This window comes from Amia ocellicauda, chromosome 13 (genome assembly GCF_036373705.1).
Source record: "Amia ocellicauda isolate fAmiCal2 chromosome 13, fAmiCal2.hap1, whole genome shotgun sequence".
NCBI classification, from domain to species: domain Eukaryota; kingdom Metazoa; phylum Chordata; class Actinopteri; order Amiiformes; family Amiidae; genus Amia; species Amia ocellicauda.
The window spans coordinates 26202734-26222345 of record NC_089862.1 but is presented as its reverse complement, the minus strand read 5'-3'; the positions used below and the strand labels follow the sequence as shown (position 1 = coordinate 26222345).

The window sequence follows — 19612 nt, the reverse complement described above, 5'->3', positions numbered from 1 at the left end:
TAGTGGCTTTTCTAAAGTTCTCTGACTTTTTAACTTTTCTTGGTCTGTTTATTCAGCTGAATGTGGGAGTGCAAGATTATCAGATGAAAAGTGAAAATGCAGCTGAGCCTCGTTGAGACATAAAGGACATTCGAGTTGGAACAAGGCCAACTTGAGAGAAATTACTGTCATTCCGCGTGCTGAGATGTATTAAGTGCCTGATTAAGAAGAATATTGCTCAGTAGATGAGGCATAAGCTTTTTACATTAATATTTACAAGCCACCTTCCCTCTGTGTACACCCAGGTTCACACATCTACACACATTGATGCCACATGTTAAAAATATAATGACTATATAACACCAGGGTGACTAACAATCAGATTTCCTTTGTCCACCAGACAATTTACCTCATTCTGAAGTCACACTCTAATATCAGATGACAACAATTCATATATAAAGAAAGGTTGGAATAAATTCTAGAAGGGCAATGCTATTGATGATCTTTATATGTAGAAAAAAAACACATTTCAAGGAGCTGATGTCCTCATTAAATGTAGTAATACTGGCAATGAAAGCCAGATATGGGTGTTTTCCCACAATTTACTTAAAATGAAAAATGCTTAATATATAAAACAATATATTATATAAGCCTGAAGCAGGCAATTAAATCAATAGTTACTTTAACACATTTTACAAGGTTTTATTTTGCTTTAAATGCAGTCGTGGTATTTCTATGCAACGAGATTAATTGGGTCTTTAAACATTAAAGCATTGACATTTGATGGCCTTTGCTTTCAGATGCAACAGAATCCAATATACTGTAAAGATGCTTTAGGAAGTATTTCCATTTAATCCTGCAGGTCTCATATATGTTTATGGCACTACTACACTGTTGGAGCTGACTAGGGAATGACTTTATTTTGAGTAACATAAACATAACAACTGTTAAGAACTGTCTTTTGTTTTACTGCCGCTGTTTAACAGTATTTTAACATGGTATCAGCTCAGCAAGCAGTGCCTTTGTTGTAACAGATAGCTAAGGAAAACATTACTTCACTTTGATTGATGGGCTGTGTTAGATCCCTAGTGCACAAGGTAAGAGGAAGGGAAGTACAACCATATGTATACCACAAGCAGTATCTTGTTGGTAGTGTGTAGACAGGGAAATCTGAGCTGCTATGAAGCCAACACTAATGCAGCATAGCTAATGGAGTTAAGGGAGGTGTATTTCCCACAGTGGAACATAATATAATATTATAATAAGAATAACCAGTTTGTGTTTTGCACCAGTTATTTTCAATGGTGTAGTTCGGTGGCAGATAATTTGCTACCTGCATCTTTATGTTCTTTTCTTTCTTGTCAAGTAATTGTGTTGTATTCAGCTTCTATCGATGAAAAGAAGAAAAACAAATGCTGCAACTGTTAAACTCCTTTGGTTTATTTGTGCATTTTAGTTTTGCGGTGAGGACAGTAAAACCATATAATGAGTGGCTTGCCATGGAGAATCAAACACAAAGTTTGAACCTTCAACCCTTATCTGTTGTGTGAATTACATTTCTGGCCTCATGTTGTCTCCCCTTTGCGAACAGTATCTTCATCATCTCCCAACTGTAAGTTCTGTAATGGGAGAACATAGGGGGCCTTCATCCTCCACAGTGATGCTCTCTGACACCAATTTACTGTAAATTAGAGGACAGGGTGAGAAACCTTCAGCATGTTTACTTTGATAGAAAAGGTTGCTAAAAAAACAACCTTGTGAGCTCTGTGTTATAATTAGGCTGAGAGTCATTGCGTTTTTTTGGGAAAATAAGGACAAATTTAACCTTTACAAGAATGGCTTTCTGATTTAGCAGGAGAGGGTGTGGGCATAGAAAACAGCAGCACTATAGTGGTTTCTTAGTGACACATATAAAGGATGCTTGTAGTTTTAATCTTGGAATAAAGGAGGTGAATGAAGTGAAACAGGAGGAAACACAGTAATCCAACAGGTGAAGTGTTAAGCCATTTGGTTGTTATGTTTAGGAATTGGTATTCAAACAGTGACAAGTACATATTTTTGCAGCAGGGACCCCATTTCACTGATGGTGGTATTTCATCAGTTGGAATATTGAGTACTTCTTGTATGTATTGAAATAGACTGTTTATGTACAAATGTATCAGTGGTACTTATTCAGATTCTCTGGAAAAACTGAAACAAATCTAATGCCACAGCATATGTTTAATGCTATATTTATTGTCTTGTCTTTACATGAATATTATACAAAGTGGCTTTTTATTTTGATTGATATATATGTAAGAGAGACTCTTTTTGTCAGCAGTTAAAAACAAATTACAATTTACATTTCAGTTATTTTTGGATTGCTTGAATAGCAAATGTATTTAATTATATATATACACCTCAGAAGCCAATTTATATATTTGAGCAAGTGATGAAATCTTAAAATATTTGAATACCAATGTTATGTTGAATTACTGCAGGTATAGTATATGTATTGATTTATTTCTTTATTTGTATGGTTCTTGGCAGAATCAGATCATGTTAGTCCAAATATCACTTTAATCCTTTCTTTGTTTTCTAGAATTAGAACATTCCATAGCTATTCTAAATTCACAAATGGAATGAAGAGAGATTATGATTGAAGCCCTGTGCGAAAATACATAATCTCACTCACTAGTTAGAAATAATAAAAGCATATCAAAGCTGTAAATAGATGACCTCCAGTGAGCTGGCGAACAGAAGAATTAACTAACCCCATTTGCAGAGGGAGGGTGATTAGAACAAATGGCATTTAAATACACTGGAAGAATAATGATAAAGGAAACAATCAGGCTGTAGCGAATTCAATTTTGCAAAATTGAGTGTTAGTTTGACCTTAGGGGCCGGGGGATGCTAATGAACACTAGTAGTGCCGACCACTGATACTTTTTGTTTTCGGGGGATGTAAAATGCTTGCCTCTCATGCCTGCCTTACAACACTGCAGAATAGCCATGCAGGCATGTATCAACCCTGTTAACTAACATCTAGCACTATTTAATGCTACATGGTAAGTTTGGAGTGCATGCTAATGCTTTCATTTATTTTTTTGGCTTGAGACACATTTGTGACAGTGACCCTGGATTAGAATAATAACGTTAAACTGAGGAAAGTAGGCTAAAGACAACTAATGTCATGAGCTTGATATCCTGGATTTTCCTATAGAAATAAGATGTAGGGGGTTCTTTGCAAAGTGTCTGGTTTAGGCTGATGCACAGATTGCAGCTAATCAAATTCAGAGTATGTTTTTTTTTTTTTTTCTCAGTGACGTAGAAAAACAAACAAAAGAGAATAACACAAATCCATGTATTCAAGTACCCATTCCCAAAATAGTGAAATCTGAATGTCTTTTTTATATATATCTATATATATATGTATATATATATATATATATATATATATTTATATAATAAAATGTTTTTTTTTTTTTTTTATTCAGTGTACAACATGTATGCATTCACAAGAGATGCTCGCTGCATTAATTTCTGTCATCCACAGAAGCAGACTGACAATAGCTGAAGCTCTCTCAGATATTCTTGGCTACAGAATGGGCTTTGATGAATTATTCATTATTCATATAATCTGTGGGCTATGCACAAGACAGGAAATTTTCATGAGGTTCTATTTGATGATAACACGTTCTTGGGCTTGCAAATGCATCTAAAAGCCTTGAGGTCATTGCAGGTCCATATTTTGCTATATTGTACAGACCACACGTTTTTCAGTAGTCGTGGAATGGTTTATCTGTTCGTAATACTGTTCGGCTCAGTCGCACCATTTATTTTTGTCTGAATTCTTACAACGTTTTTATCAAAATAGCCCTTGTATTTATATGTGCAAACATATTTCTGAGTATCAGCACTGCCTTCAGATTGCAGTACTCTTTAAGTGTCCAGCTAACATGCATGTTTTACAATGTGTACAGATTAATTCAGTGTTGTCCAGTTTGTCTCCCCCCTCACTCACTATGTCTTGGTCAGCTTTTATATCCCATGTTGTGTTGGTGTTGGCATACAAAAGGAGCATTTAAGTAGAACGTCTTAATTAGGTGGTGTCAGGCCACTTGTTTCTGATAAAAACAGTGTACAGGTTGCCAAGCTGAGACATGGAGGATCAAGTTTTGCAGTGTGCATAGGAATGTATTTAAGAGGCGGTGGAAGGTGGTCAGAGATGGTAGAGTCCGTATGTTCTTTGGTAGCTAGTCTTCACAATGGATGTTGGAAAAAGAGAGTGAGTGGACACAGGCAGTACCTGAGCAAGGTGACAGTACAACCCGGCTGCCAGCAGTAGATTAACAGAGATGATGCGAGAGGCAAAGAAGACAATGAATAGGAGACCGGAAAGAGGGGACAGGAGAGTTACTTGTGTAGCTCCAGGAGTATATATTAGATAATAACTAAAGTATATATTTTTGAGTCTGTGTCGTCTCTGGTTTTATCTGACATTTGCATGATCCCAACTCAATGTTATGATCTTGACATTGTACCATGTAAAGATCTGTAGTTTGATCTATTACACACATCATCGTACATTCTTCAGGGCATTGATTTTGAATGAGAAGGATCAAACTCAAGTTGACTCCTTCTTGATACTCAAACAGACATAACAGGTTGTTCAATAATCGGCAGTTACACTGTGAGGGACGTTCCAACTGGTTTTTGGTTTGGGGTTTTAAAGTCCTATTACTCATTGAGTAGCTCTCAGCATGTCTGTGTTTAGCATTTTTATGGCGGTTGTATCCAGCGCTCAGAAACATGATTTTTCTTTCACCCCTGCACCCCCCCATGCTGAAAAGGCTCTAGGGTATCACACTTCTCCATTCCCAGCAGTATCTTTCATACTGGTGTCTCAAGTGCTGGTAATGGCCTGTTGCCACAAGAACACGTTGCCTTGGTGACTGCTTTGAAAAACTCTTTGTGTTTACTATTAGGCCCAGATAGGAGAAGATGGAAATGAAAATTAAATGAAGAACACAGATTGTATTGCTATTTAATTCTCTGAACATGGAGAGATGTCCTGAAAAAATCCTGAAAGCCATCTGTGTATTGGTTTAGCACTGTAATGTTACCTTTTCTTGTGTGTGTTTGCATGTGTAGTAGAAACTCACACAGTACCGGAGCAGTGACGTACACACCATTGCAGTTATGACAGCATACAGCATCATACATATTCATTGCAGATGAGACAAGAAACAAAGAAGAAAGTGTTTCACATGTATTTGACGAGGGAATTAATCAGGGAATCTGCTACTGTTAAACCAACAAAATACAATTCAGCGTTTTTCATCTCCAAGGTAAAGTAATAAAATATTACTGATTATTCCATTAATGTTCAATTGCAAATATAGCATAACATATTTTCACAGTCCTCCTCTTCTAAGCAATTTGTATTTGTAATACAAATTATATATGTATGTATGTATATATATATATATATATATATATATATATATATACATATATATTTTCACAGCCCATATCGATCCACTGCTGGATGAATGCCTCCCCAAGATCTTTCTACTTGCTTCAATCTATAGCTTCTCTTTTCAGTGTCACACCTGCAGAGGTTATTATTTCATCTTCCAATCTTTTATGTTGTTGTCTTCTAGGTCTTTTTTCATCTCGTTCAATCCATTCAATAGCTTCCTTTGTCCATTGTTGATCTGTCTTTTGGCAATGTCGGGCTCCTTGCCATTTTAACATTTTGACTCAATGATGTCACATATTTTTAATTGTTGTTGGATCCATTAATTTATTTATCTGTTCTTGTTGTTCCAAATAAACGCCTTTCCATATGTTTTTGTGTCATCCACAGTTTCTGTAACATTTTTGCATTTAGTGACCAGGTTTCACAGCCATAAGTGAGCACTGGTAGTATGCATTGATCAAATATTTTTTTCCTTCAGGCAAATGGTTAGAATTACTTTCAACAGTGTGCTGTTTCTTCCAAGGGTCATTCACTTTTCTTAGATCCAACACAGCTGTTAAACATTACTGTTTTTTCTCAGGTTCAGTTTAAGTCCAGTTTTCTTGCTTGCGTCTTTTTCTTCCCAGTCCAAACTCTTGAACACTTATTGACGTGAGGAGTTGTGGAGAGATTGTGTCTCCTTGACTCCTTTACAAATCTTGATCTTGTCAGTGTCTTGCTGGTGCAGTTGGATTGTTGATGTAGCATTATTGTAGGTATATTTAATAAGAGTTATATATGTTATAGTTATATATGAGCCCTGATGACTGAGGTTGTATATTGAATCAAATGCTTTCCTAGACACAGAGGAAGATCATATTCTCTGCATCTCTCCAATACTTCTTGTACAACTTGTATATGTATATCCATCGTGTATGTATATCAACTCCTGCATCCGGCTTGTTCTCTTGCTTAGGTGAAGGAGTGTGTTTTGAAAGGATGTGCTAATATCTTTGTAAAAACTTTGTCTAAGGTTAAGGTGGGAAATAGACTAATGGCCCTATAGATAGTCAGATCTTCTGTGTCTCCTTTCTTGTGAAGTAGAATGATGGTGGCATTGTTCCACTTATCTGGTATTTGTTTCATTTTGAGACACTTTGATACAAGTTTTGCAGAAATGGTCTCTATTGCTTTTCCAGCTCGCCAATGTGATTCCAATATCTCCAGGTGTTTTTCTGTTTTTCTTCTGCAATCACATCTGGTAATTCACTTGTGTTCATTGAGACCTCTTCTTCCTTACTGCTGTCAACACTGCTATATAAGTTTTTGTAGAATTCTTACACTCTTCTGATAATCACATCTCTGTTTTTGATCATTGTGCCATCATTATTTTTCAGGGCACCGATTTGACTCTTTCCTATTTGGAGGCATTGTTTTGCATTGTTTATGTTTCCATTATTTTCAATGGTTTATTTAATTAGGTTAAACTTTCTTACATCTTCAGTAATATGTTCCCTTTGTTGATTTGGGGTCTTGGCTGTAATTCATTTCTCTTTTCTTCATAAGTTAGCTTGTTTCTTGTGAGATATTTTTATCTTGTTGTGATGTATTGAGTCCTCCAAATTATCTTGCAATTTCCATGGTATTACTCATTATTTTATTGCACAACTGTGATTCATCTAGTTCTTGTTGGTCATGAAGTACACTACATGAGATCTTCTAATTTGTACTTTGCTTCATGATTTGTGATACACAAAACACATTGTGAAGTTATAATTTCTCTAGAGAGAGTTCTGCAGTTTTATGTAGCCAGGGTCAGAGAACAGAGGCTGTCTGTCCGTACCTGTGATTGGTAGCATCCTCTTGCTTTCATGGTCTCCTGACTGCTGCCTTGGTCAGTGGCAATCCAAATGCTGAGGACTGAAAGCTGTTTGTTTCGTTTCAACATAAGGGGAGTTTATGAGGTATAACTCACCACATTGGCTAGATGGGTTGGTGAGTACCTCTTTATTAATCAGGTGTTTTACAACTCTTGAACAAAGCTGTATTTCACCTAGCAAATCCATCTATTTATCTATTGGATTGCTGTACAGTGTTTTTGTTTATTTCAACTTGTGAATAAAGTGCTTATTAAAACCTAAAAACCATCTATTTATCTATCTATATATTTGTCTAACTATCTATCTATCTATCTATCTATCTATCTATCTATCTATCTATCTATCTATCTATCTTTATATAGCATGTATGTGTGTGTGTGTGTGTGTATATATATATATATATATATATGTGTGTGTGTGTGTGCGCACATTTATTTATTTATTTATTTATTTATTTATTTTACTTCCAGTGCTTTATTTCATAGGCCAACTGATAGCAATCCACATGGGAAAGATAAAACTTGGACAAAAGATGATTAATGTTTCAGGAGGCTGAAATGCAATCTGGCTACAATGACGCAACGATACTTTAACGGCTGGCAGTGGGCAAGGGGCAAACACCACTGAGATCTGAAGTGATAAATCGTGCAAGTCTGTAGTTAGGACTTGAGGCTAAAAAGAGGATGTGTGTGAAATAGAAGCCATTCAGAACACTTCTAACAATTTGGTTTGGAAAATATGTCTTTGGAAACATAAAAAAAAGTGCATTATCAATTCTGGCAAAGCTGTTGCAGTAGTTTATATTAATGAAAACCCTTTCTAGTAGGGGTGGGCGATCTTCCCAAAAAATCATATCACGATCTTATAACACATAATCACAATCTGAATCACGATCTTCCCAATTTTTAAATATACTATAGAGAATATCCAGAATGGAACAAGCCTATGGATTTATCTATTTGTACAATTTAAAGCACAACATTAATTAAAGAATCAGTTGTCAAAATGGTCATTAAATAGCCTGATAAATAAAGTTTAACTTTATTTTAAATATTAAAGTTGCGATCAGCAGTCAATAGATAAACATTAAATTACACAAGATCTTAAAGTACTCAGAAATTGCAGTAATAAAATATAAACAACACAAAGGTGTGCACTTTTCAAATTCTGAAAAATAAACATTCCTTTACTACTTCAAGTGGCAATCACAGCCAATAGATAATATGATATAAATGATATAAGTAGAATGTGACCACCTCCGTCAACTCTTTCCATCGTTTGCTGCTTTTGTCATATGTTTTCGTCTGCTCTAATGTGTCGGTCAGTGATAACTGTTTGTTTCGGGACCTCGTGAGATACAGATGAGTGGGGTTGTACCGACCTGAGGGAAACACTCTCGGCATGTTCCTTCGGATGCTTCCTTTTCAGGTGGGTGAAAATATTTGTCGTATTACCTCCGGAAGAGCCGACCGTTACCCGACAGAGTTTACAGATAACTTTTCTCTGAGAAATGTCTGACTGTGCATAGCCAAACCACTGCCACACAAGTGATGTCGAGTCTTTTTTCGGCACCAGCTCCTCATCCACCATGCTGCTAGTTCATGTTGAATTTGTTGTATAATACGTCAACACACTTGAAAGACATGTGATTGAGACATGTGGTATAATTTGGCCAATCAGCACAGCCATCTAGTAGGCAGTTGTTATAGTTTTAACATTATTATGAGGAGATAAAAGATCGCGATCTCTACGATACGCTTGAAAAGTAGATCGTGGACGTCTTCAAGATCGATCACGATATAAAATCGTCAGATCAGCCACCCCTACTTCCTAGGTTTGTATGAAGGATGCACTGGAGAAAAATGTCTTACGGGTAATCTTTAAAGAACCTCCACTTAAATCCTTAGCACCCTTTACATCCTTTCTCTTCTGAATTTGAGTGTGTGTTTGTGTGAGGGTAGTATTTGTAAAATGTTTTCTTAAATGTTGTATATTGCAGTTCTGTGTGCCAGAACCCATTTGTGGAAGGTAGTTTTACAAGCAGTGGCCTCAGATTCGTAACAGATCTGTGTTTAAATTACTCCTCCTGTTGATATATATTGTGAAACCCGGACTCTCCCGTTACTGACGTATCACCGTCTGTCCGAAGGGATGCAGAAAAACAGGCTGTACTCCACGGGTTCAGGGATTAGTTGGGCAAATTGTATTTACTTGTTTTCTTTTTAACAGCATTATTTTCTTCAAAGGTCTCCTACTGGGACCCAACAGAACCCAACCATTACCGTGCCCACTCTTCAGGGCGGGTCCAAACAATCCCAGGTCGTAACGTATTACACTACATAACTTAACAGTTCTAAGAAACAAAGAAATCTGGCACGTGGGCCAACCAAAGATTTACACTAAACAATTACAACACAAGACACAGGATGGTCCACTGACTACACAGCTAAACAAACCAAACCGTGCGCTCAAATCCAGCGCTACCAGCACAACAATGTGCGTGCTTGTTCTCTACCCCCACCCTTCCTTAATGGGAGGCTGTAGCCTCCTTATATATCAGGTGGCTGGGGTTGATTGACCTTAATTGCTCAATCACCCCAACCACCTGCAGTCCATGAGCAGACAGGGAGGGACAATTAACCACACTTCTCCCCTCCACCGGTGTTCCACGTCCCAGGTTTTTTTTTTTAACCTCTGCTTCTGTCACAATATTGATAGTAAAACCTAGTCAAACTTGTACTTTGACCCTGCTTAAAACAATATTACATAAGTCACTGCCTGAAAAGATTTCAACTGGGAGCCATTTCATATATATTTCTTGAAGCTCTGCTTGAAGAAGATTGAGTTAATTTGAGGTACCTTTTGGGTGTTGTGTTTTGTTTGCCTAAGGTTCGTGACATATGAGATATTGTACTGCCTGGAGAGCCTTTAATAAAAACTCCCCTCATCATAATCCAGCCCTCCATATTCAGGATTTGTCTGTGGTATAATTAGGTACAGGTTTTGGTGAAGGCAATTTAAATGGAGCATGATGCCAGTGTGTAATAGCCTCACATTAACAATGACCTCCACGCAGGAGTGTTTTTGCAATGCATAATATACAGTATTTACACAGTGTAAGCTTATCATACTAATTATGCTTGTGCTGCTGACATTTATTTTGCTAGCTGTGTTCATCATTCTTTACTTATCCAAATCATAATGTGGTCAATTCTGTTTGAAAATAATAAAAGTATGATGTGTTAGCATATACAATAATAATACCAAAAGATTTAACGTCTTAAGTTAAATTATTCAAATTAGTCCCTGACCCACAATTTCCTTTCACCCCACGTAATGTGAATTGGACTTTACTGTGTTATTCCACAGCTTTCAGTATGTTCACCTAAGTTACTGCTGCTGGAATGGTTTTAAACAATATAGGATGTAGGACTGGATCTACATGTGTGTGAGGGAGATATGATTTTAATAATAGCCACTGATGTTGTAGTTCATAATATTAGCATGCTTTTTCCAAATTTGGTTAAATTATGGGCAAAAATGAAATGTTAGTATGTTCCTAAAAGTGTTATGTTGTTCTGTTGATTTCAGAAATCTCTCTCAACTAATCCCATCTTCAATAATAGCCAAATCCTTTAAGAATTATTAAGAAAACAGTTTCAGTCATGAAATGTCATGAAAACAGCTGTCAGTCCAACTCTTCTCTTTCACTGCTCCTTGAAAGGCTGCATTGATAACTGGAAAATAGAAATACACTGCATGGCATCACAAATAAAAGGGAACCTTTATCACTTATTAATTCAGTATTTCCCACTGTGTTTCTAGAAACACAGTTGGATCTGCAGATTGACTCCGAACAAAAACTACCAAACCATTTTTCGAGATTTAGTGCCTGTCGAACAGCTTTGATCAGAACCTATTCAGTCTTAGAATGTGCAGCACAGTGATCCACATTTATCCCGTAATTGAACATGATAGGATTCCAAGATATTCAAGGAGAAAAGGTGCATTGTGGGCAATCCCCATGGATGTGTTATCAGTATTGATAATGCAAGAACCAAGCTTGGATATTTCATTTTTCCTTAAAAAAAATGTAATCAATTTCTTAACATGGTGTTGTATGTGTTTGGTGGATGTAAACATCAACAACGGAAAGCAAATGCGTAAGAGGAGGATTTGCAGATTTTATAACATGGATTATTTTTGAAAGATATTATCACATAAAAAGTATATATTTTCCCCCCTTCCACATGCTTGAGGATATATATTTTTGTAACTCGTCAGATAATATATTTATATTCATAAAGTATTAAAACAAAACTATGATGATTAAATGAGAATCTCTTAAATCTGTTCTGTTTAAATTGAACATTAGGCTGTTTGTTTCTGTGTTGCATACAGATAACATCTCATTTTAGATACAGATATATTCTACTAAAATGTACAATTACAATTATAATGTTTATTTGTATTATCATCATCAGTGTGAGATGCAAGACGACTAAAATAATTCTTGATTTTGGAGAATTAGAAGTGAAAATAAATTAATTTATATTTCTTCTTGCATTTCACACTGACATGAATTGATTGAGCACATGATCGTAGCAACTGCAGGTTTGATTCAGTGTGTTTATGTTCCCTTCACCTCACTGAACACCTTGGTTTTATTGGCTGACTCAACTCCAGATTTGTTGCATTCATTTTCCTCCCGATTGGATCCAGTTCAGATCAAAGTTCCTTAAGGGCAGAACAACTGATTTGGTGGAATTTTTCATTTTGATTGGCTACTGGTCCATTGCTTGGGGGCAGTGTATATCAGAATGTATCAGTTTGTTGTTTTTCCTTTCTCCACTGCCAGTGTGTTTAAATCTTACTGCAGCTTTACTCAGCTTTAGGAGCTTGTGAAACTAAAGAAACAATAACATATAGTTTAGCACCTGTTTACAAGTGATTCTCCAATAAAAAAATAAATAGAAAATATTGTAAAAAAGCTAAAATGTCAGAGAGACAGCATGTTAAATTAATCTGTTTAAAATCTTCCACCTAAAGATCAATGTCAACTAGAATGTACCATTTTAAATCTGACAGCTGAGACTGACACATTAAGATGTGTATGTCCTTTTCTTACCTTTATTGTGTGAACATTTGTTTTGAAAATAGTAATTTTGAAACTATGTTAATATTGAAATTACTAAATTATTAAAATAATAAAATCAATACACCAATAATCAGGTGTTCCCCTCAATAATTCACCTCCTCCAGGGTCTGGGGAGTTGCAGGGCAGTTAGGGGTGGTGTCCTACCATGCCTTCTGGCACAGCATCACTATATATATATATATATATATATATATATATATATATATATATACACTCACCTAAAGGATTATTAGGAACACCTGTTCAATTTCTCATTAATGCAATTATCTAACCAACCAATCACATGGCAGTTGCTTCAATGCATTTATGGGTGTGGTCCTGGTCAAGACAATCTCCTGAACTCCAAACTGAATGTCTGAATGGGAAAGAAAGGTGATTTAAGCAATTTTGAGCGTGGCATGGTTGTTGGTGCCAGACGGGCCGGTCTGAGTATTTCACAATCTGCTCAGTTACTGGGATTTTCACGTACACCCATTTCTAGGGTTTACAAAGAATGGTGTGAAAAGGGAAAAACATCCAGTATGCGGCAGTCCTGTGGGCGAAAATGCCTTGTTGATGCTAGAGGTCAGAGGAGAATGGGCCGACTGATTCAAGCTGATAGAAGAGCAACTTTGACTGAAATAACCACTCGTTACAACCGAGGTATGCAGCAAAGCATTTGTGAAGCCACAACACGTACAACCTTGAGGCGGATGGGCTACAACAGCAGAAGACCCCACCGGGTACCACTCATCTCCACTACAAATAGGAAAAAGAGGCTACAATTTGCACAAGCTCACCAAAATTGGACAGTTGAAGACTGGAAAAATGTTGCCTGGTCTGATGAGTCTCGATTTCTGTTGAGACATTCAGATGGTAGAGTCAGAATTTGGCGTAAACAGAATGAGAACATGGATCCATCATGCCTTGTTACCACTGTGCAGGTTGGTGGTGGTGGTGTAATGGTGTGGGGGATGTTTTCTTGGCACACTTTAGGCCCCTTAGTGCCAATTGGGCATCGTATAAATGCCACGGCCTACCTGAGCATTGTTTCTGACCATGTCCATCCCTTTATGACCACCATGTACCCATCCTCTGATGGCTACTTCCAGCAGGATAATGCACCATGTCACAAAGGTCGAATCATTTCAAATTGGTTTCTTGAACATGACAATGAGTTCACTGTACTAAACTGGCCCCCACAGTCACCAGATCTCAACCCAATAGAGCATCTTTGGGATGTGGTGGCACGGGAGCTTCGTGCCCTGGATGTGCATCCCACAAATGTCCATCAACTGCAAGATGCTATCCTATCAATATGGGCCAACATTTCTAAAGAATGCTTTCAGCACCTTGTTGAATCAATGCCACGTAGAATTAAGGCAGTTCTGAAGGCGAAAGGGGGTCAAACACAGTATTAGTATGGTGTTCCTAATAATCCTTTAGGTGAGTGTATATATACAGTACTGTGCAAAAGTTTTAGCCAGGTGTGAAAAAATGCTGTAAAGTAAGAATGCTTTCAAAAATAGACACGTTAATAGATTATATTTATCAATTAACTAAATGCAAAGTGAGTGAACAGAAGAAAAATCTAAATCAAATCCATATTTGGTGTTACCACCCTTTGCCTTCAAAACAGCATCAATTCTTCTAGGTACACTTGCAGGGATGCCGTAGGCATGTAGTCAGGTGTATGATTAAACAATTAAACAATACCAATCAGGTGCTAATGATCATCAATTCTATATGTAGGTTGAAACACAATCATTAACTGAAACAGAAACCGCTGTGTAGGAGGAATAAAACTGGGTGAGGAACAGCCAAACTCAGCTAACAAGGTGAGGTTGCTGAAGACAGTTTACTGTCAAACGTCATACACCATGGCAAGACTGCATCAGCAAGGTCTCTCCCAGGCAGACATTTCAAAGCAGACAGGGGTTTCCAGATGTGCTGTCCAAGCTCTTTTGAAGAAGCACAAAGAAATAGACAACGTTGAGGACCGTAGATGCAGTGGTCGGCCAAGAAAACTTACTGCAGCAGATGAAAGACACATCATGCTTATTTCCCTTCGCAATCGGAAGATGTCCAGCAGTGCCATCAGCTCAGAATTGTCAGAAAACAGTGGGACCCTGGTACACCCATCTACTGTTTGGAGAAGTCTGGTCAGAAGTGGCCTTCATGGAAGACTTGCGGCCAAAAAGGCATACCTCCGACGTGGCAACAAGGCCAAGTGACTCAACTATGCACGAAAACACAGGAACTGGGGTGCAAAAAAATGGCAGCAGGTGCTCTGGACTGATGAGTAAATATTTGAAATATTTGGCTGTAGCAGAAGGCAGTTTGTTCACCAAAGGGCTGGAAAGCGGTACACGAATGAGTGTCTGCAGGCAACAGTGAAGCATGGTGGAGGTTTCTTACAAGTTTGGGGCTGCATTTCTGCAAATGGAGTTGGGGATTTGGTCAGAATTAAAGGTCTCCTCAATGCTGAGAGGTACAGGCAGATACTTATCCATCATGCAATACCATCAGGGAGGCATCTGATGCTGAATTTATTCTGCAGCATGACAATAACCCCAAACATACAGCGACAGTCATTAAGAACTATCTTCAGCGTAAAGAAGAATAAGGAGTCCTGAAAGTGATGGCATGGCCCCCACAGACGCCCTGACCTCAACATCATCGAGTCTGTCTGGGATTACATGAAGAGAGAAGCAACTGAGGCTGCCTAAATCCACAGAAGAACTGTGGTTAGTTCTCCCAAGATGTTTGGGCCAACCTACCTGCCGAGTTCCTTCAAGAACTGTATGCAAGTGTACCTAGAAGAATTTATGCTGTTTTGAAGGCAAAGGATAGTCACAATGTAAGATATTATTTGTTAGAAAGTATTTTTCAATGGGAAATAACTTGCTGTCTGGTTTGATACAGAAAACCGACATCTACCTCTTTTTGCCTAGTACCTTAGATTCCGAGGGGCCCTGCTAGCAGTAAAACTAGAGATAAGAGTACACGGACAAACACCTCAGAGAGGCCAAGCAATTAGGTTTCTTATTGCTATATCGAAATGGTGTGATGTTGGCAAAATGTGATTGATTAAAGAGAAACCTTATAAAAGAAGGAACGGACAAAGAGAACAAAGAAGAAAGAGAAGAAGAAGAAGAGCAGGAGGAAGAGAGAGAGACACATCTGCTGCTGACCTGACCAGACTGACCTAAGCTTCCCTGTGAGGAAAACAGGAGAATAGGGGTAATATCCTATCCTTTCTGTAATCCAGCAGAAGCTTTATATTACCTATGTTCAGTAGTATAATTGAATGATATTAGTTTTCTATTTTTGTCACAAATAAATGATTATTGCACATCTGTGACTTTACCACATCTTCCCTCTAAAAAGAATCTTAAAAGAGAAACCAATTGACCTATGAGTTTTCAGTTCAACTATTTATTTAGATTGAGTGAAAAACCAAGCATGTGAAAATCTATTACAACACCAAATATGAATTTGATGTAGATTTTTCTTCTGTTCACTCACTTTGCATTTTGTGAATTGATAAATATAATATATTAACATGTCTATTTTTGAAAGCAAACTTACTTCACAGCATTGTTTCACCCTGCCTAAAACTCTTTTGCACAGTACTGTATATATATATGTGTGTTTGTATATATATATATATATATATATATATGTGTGTTTGTATATATATATATATATATATATATATATATATATATATATGTATATATACAAACACACACACACACATATATGTATTCAAATATATACAGATGAAAAGCTCCCAGAGTTGGCAGGTATGACATCACGCATACAGCACTATATTACCATACAAAGAATATCCCCCCACTAGTCCTTCTCAGTGGAGGGACATTAAGGGATTCATGTTGGCCTTGTAACCGCTGTAATACCTGCAATCCTCAAGTGCATGGCCTTTACAGAGCCTCAGTTGGCAGAATCTAAGAATAAACAAACATGCAATCTGAAGTACAAACATTTACAATCAGTAATGTGCTTCAGATCAACAGGAGCATTTGTGCGGTGGCATTTCCTCCTCTGGGGAAGCGCTGTTCACTTATTATCATTTCCAAATCTTTTTTTTTTGTCCTTGGTGTGTATTGTATCATTAACTTGCATTTAGCTCAAGGCACTGTTGATGGCTTTTGTTCAGCAGATGTGTGAAAGGATCGCAGCATCACACTAACTCAGGGAGCTTGTCGAGTTTCTTACTTTTAGATTTTAAACTCTTAAACGCTGCGGACAAATATGAACATATCCTTTGCCAAAAGTAATAACACAAATTTGTGATCATCGGATCCATAAAAAACACCAGTGAATACTTGATACTTTATATAGCTTCCCTGTTTCTAAATTGTTTCAAATCTTCCATTTCAATTTGTTTAACATATATACTTATTATTGATTCACTTTCTGGTAACTTCTGTCTGGTCTAGGTAACCTAGCTTGTACAGCTAGCTGTCTTCAAACCCTTCAATGCTAATTAGCTTATTGTGAGATCTAGGGGAAAGATAGGGGGGCTAGGGGCCAATAAAGCACCTTAGCATTGATCCCCTATGAATGATATGTATGGAAAATGGACTGTGATAAAAATTGTTGGAAGTGTTGGAACTTTATCAGTACCGTTCAAGCTAAAACGACCAGTGACATGGCTAATAAAACACCACCTAGTCATTACTGATCCTCTCCTGTTCTCCGCTATTGGAACTAAATTGATTTATTTAAATACTCAATATATATTTCAAATTCCTCATCACAATACTTGATTTTGCCTTCAGGGTCTTGAATGCCTCATCATTTGCATGGATTTTTGCTAAGCCATCTTTACATCTTGGTCCTCAACTGAACAGCCCCCGTTCTTTGAAATAACTTTAATTACCACTGTTCTGTAGTCATGCTGCACTTCTTCTGATGTTTGGGATTTGATGGTTTTCTAGATGTCTCAGTTCTTTTGCTGATCATTTTATTGGATGTCTTGAATGTGGTTGTGTCTTTTCTGAGCATTTTCATCTTGGACATTATCTCAGTTTATCAAATCATATACTTTACTGCTTTCCATTGCTCTGGCTTGTTCAAAGAAATCCAACCAGTCAATGTACAAGGTCTGCCTGCCTAGTTCACTACATGTCTTCTTTCTAATTACTTATTTTTTTAATACATTCTTAATCTTACCAGTGATACGCAGGGGTAGACAAATCACGTTCTTCTTCATATAGTTACATTTATTCACATGTTATTTATGGTCCCTGAAGTCTCTAATTAACAGAAATGACACACTTCTCTGAAAAAGCTGAAGGGTCTTTAAAAGTAGCATAATGGCCTTAGTCTAAAGCTCAGCTCAAAAGATGTTCTAGCTGTGTTAATTTTTATTGCAATTATTGCTTCAGTGATTTTTTGAAAGTAAAAAGGGTAAGTTTATCAATGTACATGTTCATTTCTGGTGAGGAAGACGTCTGTGCCCAGAAAAATGTAAATGTAAAGCAGTCCCAAAAGCACAGAATCCTGTGATCCTGGTGCTCTATGCTTTTTCAACAGTCTATCATTAACTTTGCAGTATGGCAAACTCATGGGGTTCATTTTTAATTCTTAAAGTGCTTTAGAAAGGTCATGGCATCCTATGGGCATGTACGAGCTCTATGTAATTAAAATTAAACCCACAGTGTCCTGTTAAAGATTTCACTGACTGCCTCAGAAAGATTCTGACTGTACTGTTGTTAGGCTAATAGATTTTTTCCTTCTTCTCAAATTCGGTGCCTTCCAATATAGATGCTTGCATTTGATTTCACTGTGCAACCTAAGTGTCGTGCAGCTTGTGTGGTGTGGGTTACGTTTAATTAAGATTAGCTTTAATTAATAATCCATTACAGATAACAGATTACAGAGTTTTTGGAGCAGTCAATCCTTTGCAGCAGTCCAAAACGGTACAACCATGACATATATTATAGATATTTGATAGGAGCTCAGTTTGTTACATATTGCTTGTTATTGTCTGCCTATACTTAAAATACACTCTGTTTCCAAATGCTACTTTAAATTTGATGTTAAGTCCTTGGATCACTGCCAATCGTATGACACTGGAGCTAATCAACAATAATATGACCTCAGCCTTCCTGGAGGGAAATTAATCTTTTTAAGGATTTACACATCTGTAATGTGAAGTGAAGAAAGGCTATGGCAATTGCAAACCTGTTATTCAGAATGATGCTTGTTTTCCTAAACAAGTCACATAATAATAGCAATTACGGACTCACGCCAGAGTTTCATCCCTGGCACATTTGAGAAAGTGCACTAACATTTAACCCATGAACCAGTAGTGGAATGGTCTTTGCTCTTTGACCGATCAGTATTAGAATATTGTTTGCCTTAGTCACTGGCACACTGCATGTAGGAATGCTGGGTACATGTTGAGCGTACTCTGTCTTGACTATATTTACTGTTGTTTTGGGGGGTGGTCATTTTTACCTCAATATACAATCACCCATTCATAATCAGTCATACCCACTGCTGTCATCTTTGTACCAACATGGGATTGATAGAGTCCTTGTACATACTTTGCCAGAAACAAAATTCCAAAAATCTGACAGGCCACCCACTTAGTTACACACTGCCAGTCTACAACACTCAACAGCAGGGCTAACGCAACAGATGAAGGGTTTGGCATACCTTTCACTGATAGCACAAGCACTCGGGTATCCTGAGGGGTTTCTGTTTTGTCTTGGTTATTTTTGTGCTGCCACTTGGGAGCTGGTCAATCATCCCAAATTTGAACCAGCAATTTTTGGATGATTAGGACTGGCCTGAGCTCCTAGCGCTTGTTAGTTGAGACCCAAGATATTCAAGAGAAATCTTTTGAAGTCTTGTACTGTACATATATTGCTTATATATATATATAGAAATATATATATATATTTTTTTTAATTAATATATCTTTTGCCTTCTTAAAAAGCTTTAGGCTGCCACATTTGGATACTATTTTAGTGAAGCTTAATGTGAATTTGGCATTTTCAAATGGAAGCCTTAGGCCAAGAAGTCTTAAAGCACACTCATTAAATACACATAGGCAGGCAAGAAGCACTCACCTTTTGCAAGGGTGTTTTTTTATTGTGAGCTAGGGTTTTATGAATGTTATCTACTGTGAAAAGG

The 19612-nt window shown here is 37.2% G+C and overlaps 1 protein-coding gene across 9 annotated transcripts in view; it reads left to right on the top strand.

Annotated features, from left to right (window-relative positions):
* The window catches only part of LOC136766680 (receptor-type tyrosine-protein phosphatase delta), a 634939-nt gene that overhangs the window by 487077 nt on the left and 128250 nt on the right, over positions 1-19612 (top strand). The gene's annotated exons all lie outside the window — the stretch shown is intronic.